We start from the raw sequence: 9,834 nt of genomic DNA, 5'->3' as shown, positions 1-9,834 counted from the left end.
TGTTTGGGGAATACAGGTAACTAAACTTCAAATCAATAACCTTAAATTTATACATCACACTAAGCCCATGACTTCCGACTCAAGAGTGACTCCATTTCTTTTTCTTCAGAGTAAAGTGCACAAACTTCCTGACAACAATTTTCTTTGCAGTTTAAAGGACTTTGAAACTCACTTACTTGGTTGATGGCAGTGACTTGAATGTCTAGAGTTGCCAGAAATCTGACTAATCTAATCTAAGTACAAGTTGGAGGGGTTGTTATATATGAATGTACACAAATTCAGTGATACATTATGTTCAATACCTAAAGGAACCATGTTCCAAAACTCTTTTTAGTCCCATACAGTACTTAGCACAGTATACTACTATATGTAGCAGATGGCTAATAAATTTTGTTAAAATGCAATCTGAACTTGATCATGAGGGTTGTAGATCACAGTTCACTTATATTTGATGGTCACTTAAGATTTTTATGTATTATAAAAGCATCTATGGATATATCTCCCGAGATTCCTCAGGCTTCCTTGGGTTGTGAGTACAAATGGGACACTTTAATAATAATGACCCAAATTTCGCTTGTCCCAAGATGCTCACATAGGACTTGAGGTACTTCAGAATTCCCCAGGAGTGCTACAAACATGTCTATTACTGTCGGGTGCTAACACGATCCCTCAGATTTAACAAGGCAGGCTCTAGGTTTTGCTCTGTTTGCAGATCGTCCCTGTCTCTTGTAACATGGGACACACTGAAGCCCAGAGGTGACAGGAGCTGAGTGACATTTTATTGAAGAGTAGAGGATGGCACTATTCTCTCATTTCTGCCTCACTCTTCCCCCATCTTTATTATTATTATTGTAGGGGGAAGAGGGATATTTTTTCCAAGCAGAGTGGTTTTAATGAAATAGCTTTTCTGGTTTTCCTGCCCTCTCACCCACACATTCTCTCTCTCTCTCTCTCTCTCTCTCTCTCTTTTTCTCTCTCTCTGTGTCTCTTTCCCTCCCTCAGTCAGGTGCTTACTGTGGGCTAAATTGGGAGACAAAGACAAATAAAAGAACCCTTTGTGCTCAGAATCCTCAGATGCTAAATCTTTCCCCAGGGGTCATGCTCATTCTGTCTGTGTTCTCTTCTCTTTGATGAGGTCTGTAAGACGCAGTTTCTTAGCACCTCTTCCAAAGATGCTTCTGTGGGGGTCACTCTACCAATTGACTGGACAGGCCCAAATATGTGTGACCGACCAGCTTAGCCTCCTGCTGGGACCTAAATGTGTGGAGTCTCCGACTTGCTGGATATTGTATACACCCTGTAGGAGCCCATCGAGCAGGGAATATGTCCACAATATGGGTAGCCTTTGACAGTTCTGGGTTTGACGTAGTGTTTAGGTATCATCCAGACCTTATTTTACTTTTGTTATATCATATCATGGTGCCTCCTTCATGGTGAGTTCATGGCTTTTTAACTCCTTCACCAATAAATGAGCAGAGACAAGGAGAGAGAGTTGCTTAGATATCACTGAAGCAAGGTATATGGTGAGGGAAGAGTAAAATGATCACACAAAATGCAATGTTTGAAATCAGTGATAGATTTCAATTATACAGCAATGTCCTCTTTTCTCTGAGCACAAGGTGGGCAGCAGATTGAGTACATATGCACTTATTTCTCCCTATACACACCAGTTGCCAAATAGAGCATTTTTTTTCATTCCACTTGGAATATGGTTGAAAGATCAAAAACTAATTCCTGTTGCTTTTTATTCCTCAATAGCTTTTGAGAAAGTGTCTGTGTTATGTTTCTGTTTTGTAGAATAAACCCTTTAGAATTTTAAAAGGAAAGCCAAAATGTTAGTGGAAAAGATGGATGTGAGTGTGTGTGTTTATTTCCACAGCTGCCACCTGTTTTGCAAAGATGTTCTTAAAAGGTGCCGTTAAATCCAAGGCATTGCCCATGATACACTTAGGCACTTACCCTTGAGCCATACACTCAATGACCTTCTCAAATCCAATAAACAGTAGCCCTGTGACTATTTTATTACATGCTGTGATGCTCACAGTCATAAGTGGTTACCCTGAACTTTGGCCCCTTTTTGGTTTTTGAAGTTATGAATCAATGAACTTGAAGTGACGTATATGGAGGAAACCTGCTTTAACCTGCTCCCAAATGGTTTTCCTGTGCATAGTGTCCTGAACAAAAGTAAAAATGTATCCTACAAAGTAGATATATTTTTGTTGTAACTAGTGGAGAAGAAAACAGGATAGAAGAATAAAATTCAGAGGAATCCTATTGGAAAGACATTTTAAAAAGTTCTTATAAAAACACCAGGTTTTTGTGATGGTGGGTAGATCCCTAAAAATGTCACCCTGAAAATATTAGATTTTTTTACGGAGTTTTATCAATCAGCCAGTCAATCAATTAGTATGTATGTTTGAACAGCTATTATATATCTAGGTTCATTATATTTTGTTAATTAATGAATAAATAAGTTATTTGCCTGAAAAATATTTATTAACTGCCTTATTTGTATCAATAAGGCATAAGCTAGGTTTTGCCAACACTATAAGGCACAGATACTACTTTGAAGATACTCCTAGTTCATTAAGGGAGACAGAAATGCAAATGCATGATGTAAATACTACATAACAAGTGTAGTAATAGATGTATTCTTAGGATGGTAAGATTCATTCATTCATTCATCTACTCATTTGCTAATTCATTCAACTTTTGCTTATGCTCTGGATAATGTGCAAAGCTTTGGCAATAATGTTAAACAAGGCAAAACTAGCCACTGCCTTCATAGAAATTATGTTTTCACGGGGGACAAAGGCATTAAACAAATAAACAAAAAATGCATTAAATACATAAAGTGCATTTAAATAAATAAATAAAGCGAATATCACAAAATTGTGATACATAGATACGTACTGTGAAGGAAGGTAGGAGGATTCCTGAGGATGTATAGTAAAGGTCTCTAGAGCTACTTGCACATGCTCAGGAACGTAACTAAATAATTTTGCTTTGAGCTGCTGAGTGTCCGCATGCTGAGCGTTCGTATGCACCTACCAGCGGGACCACTGACGCCTGCAAGACTGTTAAGGCCCATTAGAATCACTGGGCTTGTCAGCACACAACCAGACCGTGTGGGGGGAAGGCGCTGGTACAGGAACGAGGCGATCTGGTCCTCAGTCTTGGCTGAGATAGTAATCACCTTATGACATCAGTTAACATTTCTGGGTCTCAGCTTTCTTAGTTGTAGATGGGGAGAGTTGGACTGGGTGATCTATAAAGCTATAAAATTCTACATTTCCTGCAGGATACATAATTTCCTACCTTTTTGCAGAAGGGCTAATTTCCACATGAGACAAAATATGTTTCTGTGCTTAGTAAGGCTCAGAGCACTATGTGATATAATTTCTGAAGGGATTGGGCGAGACAAGTTTGTATGTACGTGCTCAGACTTTACGTGTACAGGATTTGGAAGCAGACATAGTTCACCAAAGACACCCCTGCCCCAAGGACCACATGCCTTACACAGCTCACGGGTCTGCCCACTTTTTAAAGGTTTGATGGAAGAATCACCTGTGTACCTTATACACTTACACGTTTACCAAAATTGGAAAAAATAACAATGGATGTCCCAGGATGGGAGTAGAAAGAAGGAAAAGAAGTGGTGGATGAAGGCTCAAGGTGTTGGTGGTGGGCCCTGGACCAGAAATCTGAATACTTGGGTTCCAGTCTAGGTCTGGCCACTTTCCGATCTTGACTCATTGGGCGAGATACTGTCTCCCACATCCTTGCTGTCCTCATGTAAGTAAGAGGTAGAAGTTGCCCTGAATTAGTGGCATTCTAACTTCCTATTTAGCATTGGATACTCTTTCCAATCAAATGATGCATGGAATTCCAGAGTGTCTAGCAGATAAAAGTGGAGTCACACTGGTTGAGGGGAGAATTGAAGACCTGTGGCCACCCTAGCTGGGCCTTTCTCTCTCATTTCCAAAGCAGCTCTGAAGCAAGAAACCAGAACTTTAAGAAATTCAACTTGGAAGCCACTGGGCTAAACTGCATCTGCATCACATTGGCGACAATCTGGAGATAGATACCATGGTCCTTTGAAGTCTCCTCATTGTCACCAACACACACACACTGACTTTTGCTTTGCTTGTATTAACTTACTAAATAAAAAGACATTGGTGGATAAAACAGTGTTTCTCTATTGAATGATTTCTGAGCCCCCGTGGCTTTCGAGAGTTGGAGAGGTTTGACTGCAGTTCCCCGCCTCTCTGCTTCCATATTCCAGCCACTCTTCTTTAAGTGAAAGCTGGCTGGCATTTAGGGCAATCTGGAAAGTTAATTAGAGCCCACAGTGGCGATTTAATCTTGCATTGGGTAAAGATGCTGTACAGGCTGCACCACACTTGACTTATGCAAATATGACCTTACACAGATTGTTCTATGAAGCCCATAACAACATTTTAGAGATGGAAATTTTCACTGTGGGTGGAAACATGAAGTTCTGTGGTGTGTGGCTGAATGCTGCAAAGCCAGAGTGCTGGGCAGGCATGGGCCACGGGAGGGCCTAAATGCTTTGCCTTCATGTTGTTCTGTTTTTCTATAAATTTTTGCTATGGCTACATGTGTTATTTCAGTATCATTTGTGTTTTTACCCCTTTTATTGCATTCTACCTGTGATGGAATAAACCAGGCAATAGCAAAGGGGTGCATTAAAAGAAAAAAAAATGAAAATTTAAAAGTGCTTGAAAGTGCCAAAGTCTTTATTCCATGTGTGTGGATTTCACTTGGCTAGTTCAACATTGAAAAGTATTTTGAACAAAAGCACATGTATAAAAGAGCACATTATGTTTTTTGCACATAGTTGCAATGCTTGAGAGTCTAGGTTCCAGAGCTAGCCACATGGGATTCTGATTTTGTCTCTTTTTGGTCTTTGTTAAATTGCTTAATGTCTCCCAGCTCAGTTTCTGATCTGTAAAATGGGTATGATGATACCAGTACCTCATAAGATTGTTCTGCAGACTAAATGAGATAATACGTGTAAAGTGCCTAGCTTTTGGCCTGGTACTTACAAAGTCATACGATTCACAATTAACTTTCATTCTTCACATTGTTGGTAACATTTCCATTTCATAAGTAGCTCCTGCTTTGATATTGCTATGGATTTTTTTTGAGTACTTACAAAAACAGGTTCTAAATGAAAAAGGATGAAGAAGGATGAAACTCAAAAATGTGTGCTATATGTTCAAATGATAATTCAAACAAAGAAGATATAAATGGAAAGTAAAATGTTTGTAATGTAATGCTGTGGTTGAGCATGGATAGTTTAATAGATTTGAAATTTGTACCAATGTTCAAAATGAAAAAGTGAGAGATTGGGAAGGCTTGTGCAGTCATACGGGCAGGCAGGGGCCATGGGAGGGTCTTTTATCCTAAAATGTTATGAATACTTATAAGAAGGACATGGTATGGGTCATAGCAACTTTATATTGGGAATAAAATAGGGATGTTTTAGGGAATGATATCAAAAAGAATAATTGAAGGCAGAAAAAGCTGTTAGTATTAAAGATACCGTAAAAGCTCATCATGTAATTTTTTTCTTAAGGCTTAATGTGTCAGCTAGAGCTAAAATAATACTGGCACTGGTTTGTCTTTTAGAGCATCCCTGGACTAGAAGGCCTTAGAAAGTTGCATGCGTATATGTATTTTGCCTTGCAGGACACTGAAAGCAGCACAGTGTGAAAAGTGGGTCCCCAGGAGGAAACCTGGGACTGGGTGGGAAGGCCACACTTGCATCTTTAGAGACCTTCCGCAACAGAGTATCAGGCTAATGGGTTGGCGTTGCCCGAGGCCCTCTTTCCATAATGTGAGTTTATGCTTTTATCTTCTTGACATTCAGATGCTTACAGCTTCTCGCAAATTGACTGCTTACATCCTCTTTGGCTTATATTTATTTGGAGCACACCTGGATCCTTTTGGGAGAGAACTTACTTAGGCTTGCTAACTTGAAAGCTTCATTTATTCGCATTTTGTCAAATAATCCATCTTTGTCTAGAAGTTGGGCCAGTAAGACCTCTGAAGTTGTGAGTTGACACTGGCTAGGCTGTTCTTTGGTTGCAGAACCCCATCAGCCACGATTAACATTTTTTAAACAAACAAACAAACAAAATATTTACTTTATTGTGGTAAGAATACTTAACAAGACATCTAGCCTCTTAACAAATGTTTCAGTGTACAATACAGTTTGGTAACTATGGGCACAACGTTGTACATCAGATCTTTAGAACTTATTCATCTTTATACTTGTTAAACAGCAGGTGTTCAACTTTATACCTGTTGAAACTTTACACCCATTGAACAGCAACTCCCCATTTCCCCTCCCTCTTGTTTCTTGGCAACAGCCATTCTACTTTCTGTTTCTGTGAGTGTATTTTAGATTCCTCATGTAAGTGGATTCCTGTGGGATTCATCCTTCTGCATGCACGGTAAACTTTGCACCTGCTGGTGCTGACTCAGATCCACTGGGATTTCAATCTTTCAGCCTAGTACAGTGCCTGGGTCTAGGAGGAATTCAGCACATACACCTTGGATGCAGGGAAGAAAAGAATGGTGGCCAAATATACATCTTCTCCAATAAAATCAACCCATGGCTAAATACTAAAGAGTGAAAAAAAAAAAAAAACCTGTGGCAATAATAATAGCAGCCTTCATTTGTTAGGAGTTTAGGGCATGCTAGCATGGCACTAGGCTTCACATGCACTCCTCCTCACAACAATCCTAGAAGGTAGCTATTATGGTCCTCATTTTTAGATACAAGTATCAGTATTTTAGCCAGAAAGATAACAGCATTGTTCAAATTGAGCTTGTGCATTTGAGATTACAGAATGATTTGATAACTGTTACTCTGCTTCCTTCATCCTCCTTCTCTGATGGAAATATTAGTGGAACACCATAGACACCACCTGGGCAATATTTTCTCTCGGAATATGGGCCTCTGTGGTCATTAACTTCTGGTCTTACCATTCTGGGTGACATGGGTATTTTAGATACTCTGATATTTTAAAGCATAAGCCCCTACTCAGGTGTTTCTCAAATTGAATTTCTTTTACCTAGACACATTCCTGGTTCTTAAGCACGTTTCCTGGTTCAGGTTTAACCATTTTGATCAGATTTACTGCTGACTTGGAAGAGTACGCTATTCTCTTAGAGTGAGAATTTTGTTTCCTGTGTCTGAAGCAATGTCCTTGAGCGCCCTGCGAGACATAAATAGCTTAGATGCTCGGAGGGAGGGTGGTGAGATTGTGCTAGAGCAGATTCAGTGCGAGTGTCTCTCTCTCTCTCTGTATGTATATATATTGAGGAGCACCAGTCCTATTAATAATGAAAATCAATTGCACTGAAAACAGTTGTGGTCAGAACAACTGTAAAGAACAATTCTTCAAGAAATGCCACTGCATGTCAAAGCACAGACTCCCTGGGCAGGGCAGTAGTTTACTCCTAATGTATTTGAATTTACCTTTTATTCTCTAGCAGTACGTAAATAGAAAGCCCCTTTCTTCCTACTTTTAAATCAGAAATTGTTATTAACAGTCAACTAAAAAAAAAAAATGAGCTCAAGCTTATTTGCTGTCATTTAGTTTCATGCAGATTTTTAATGCTTTGTAAAAATTGCCCTGAAACGATGGGCCTGTGAAGAAACTTGGCAGACAGATGTTCTGGGAAAGTTCAGAGACGTTAGGCTTTAAGCTGTTGGCTCGGGCATGGGCACACCTTTTAATTACACTGAGCTTATGATAGGACAACATCTCAAGGTTTATCTGAATTGTGGGTGTCCTTGAGCAGTGTCATCACTCTCAGGGCAATCGCTGACCTTGAAGGAATGGAGTTAGTCATGAATAGCAATTCAGCAATTGGCCGTGTCACGGAATAACTGGGGAGAGAGAGAACAAGAGAGATCGTGGTTCAAAAACGTGAGGCTGATGATTTTGCAGAAGCAATCCTTGGGCTTTATGTTTCTTTTCTGAAGTGAGATGGGCAGGCACTCAGCCATCCATATTTGTTTTTCAGCTTCCCTCGGCCTGTATTTAGAAACTCTGTCTCTGGCTATACCTTCCGTTGTGTGACCTAAACTGGGTTGTATGGGGATGCAACTTGGCAGCCTTGTGCATAGCAGACAGAAAATGAGTGTTGGTTGAGTTGATTTAGCTCTAATTTCTTGTTTTTCTTTTTTCTTTCTTTCTTTCTTTCTTTCTTTCTTTCTTTCTTTCTTTCTTTCTTTCTTTCTTTCTTTTGCTCGGCTAATTAAAAAAATTTTTTTTCTTTTTTGTGGATATGGGGTCTCACTATGTTGCTCTAGCTGGTCTCAAACTCCTGGCCTCAAGTGATCCTCCTGCCTCAGCCTCCCGAAGTGCTAGGATTATAGCTGTGAGCCATTGTGCCCAGCCTAGGCCTAATTTCACTGGGATTATGCTTCAAGAAGCATGTATTAATTGCAACACAACTCAGGAACTCAATTGTTTAAAAACTCACGATACAATTTTTCCTGTTTTCCTTTTATTTAAATCCCTTAAAACAAAAACCTTCCTTTCTTACTTTCTCTAGAGTATCATTCTTAACACAGTAGGAGAATTGTCTTCCATTATTTTTCAAGGCACGAAATGATCTTTTTCAATCTCCAGCTGCTACTGAGGAGTACTCCTTGTTATTACAACTGCGGCTTGCAAAGCATGTCTGTAAGAAATGTGTAAAGTGCCACATCTTTGGAAAGTGCACTCCTGGAATGTACTGAGGGGAGCAGGCAGTCGAGGCAGAAGTGGAGGCACAGCTCCCCCGCACTCCGCAGGTGTGTCTCCTTCAGGCACCCCGACATACTGTCCCGTCCCTGTTCCTCTGTCCACTAAAGGTACCTGTGCGAGTCACTCACTTCCAACCTCACCTCTGTCACAGGGCATCTGCGGACAGAGACTCGTAAGAATTCCTGCCAAGGAAGCTACAGAATGTAAAGTGGTGTATGAATATGTAATAGCAGCCATTATCAGTTGATCCCCCTGTCTTTGGAAAGAATCATTTCATTCACTGTGGAGAGAATGAGGGGCAATTTGAAATGGCCTGAGGTAAGTGGCATTTCATATATTGCCAATCAAATTAACCTTGAACCTTTCTCTGCTACTTAGAATTCTTGTTCCTTTTTTTCTTCCTCCATCATTGAAAATTAAGATGATGTGTATAAAACCACTTTTCTCTCTGCAATATTGCACTTTATCTTCCCTTCCCTCTCTAGGGAGGAGGGAGAGGCACAGTTCTGCGCATCAATCAAACTGACGGAGAGAGACTTAGAGTGGGGAAAAGTGAGACTCTGTCACTGAGTGCAGAAGACACCGTGGTGTGCCGGCTTCCACACAGTAATTGCTTCCTCCACACTCCCCTTCCCTCCAGCCCTTGATTTGCAAAGGCAGCTTGATCTGAGTTAGGAAGCGTGATCCTCAGATCAGAGCTGCCAAACGTGAACTTAAAACACTTTTTGGGAGTGTGGGCCTGGGACTACTCCTGATTCGTGCACGTGGAATTCGAATCTTTGATAGAGAGTAAGTCTCCTTGGAGGTCCTGGCTGATTTTCTCTTTATCTGAGCAGAAAGCAGCCATCATGTAAATGGGTGTAGTTGTAGACTATTCTATCTCTGCCTTTTGTAAATGAGTATTTAGTAATCGTGTGCATTTTTATTAAAATTGTAGGTACACTCACACAGACACAAAGACTGCCAACACTACACATTTTACTTTCTCAATTTGACCTCCCCAGATATAAGAGGCATATAAGAAATCCACACATTTTGCATG

General features: G+C 40.2%; 1 long non-coding RNA gene across 1 annotated transcript; it reads left to right on the top strand.

Moving 5' to 3' along the window:
* Positions 1 to 8,681: 8,681 nt before the first annotated feature.
* Positions 8,682 to 9,572, top strand: LOC142874953 (uncharacterized). The gene is made up of 3 exons (XR_012922538.1): positions 8,682 to 8,839; positions 8,944 to 9,110; positions 9,278 to 9,572. It is a non-coding gene; the product is annotated as an uncharacterized LOC142874953 (long non-coding RNA).
* The last annotated feature ends 262 nt before the right edge of the window (positions 9,573 to 9,834 follow it).

Source organism: Microcebus murinus, chromosome 13 (genome assembly GCF_040939455.1).
Source record: "Microcebus murinus isolate Inina chromosome 13, M.murinus_Inina_mat1.0, whole genome shotgun sequence".
Lineage (NCBI taxonomy): Eukaryota > Metazoa > Chordata > Mammalia > Primates > Cheirogaleidae > Microcebus > Microcebus murinus.
This window is presented reverse-complemented; position numbering and strand designations above follow the sequence as displayed.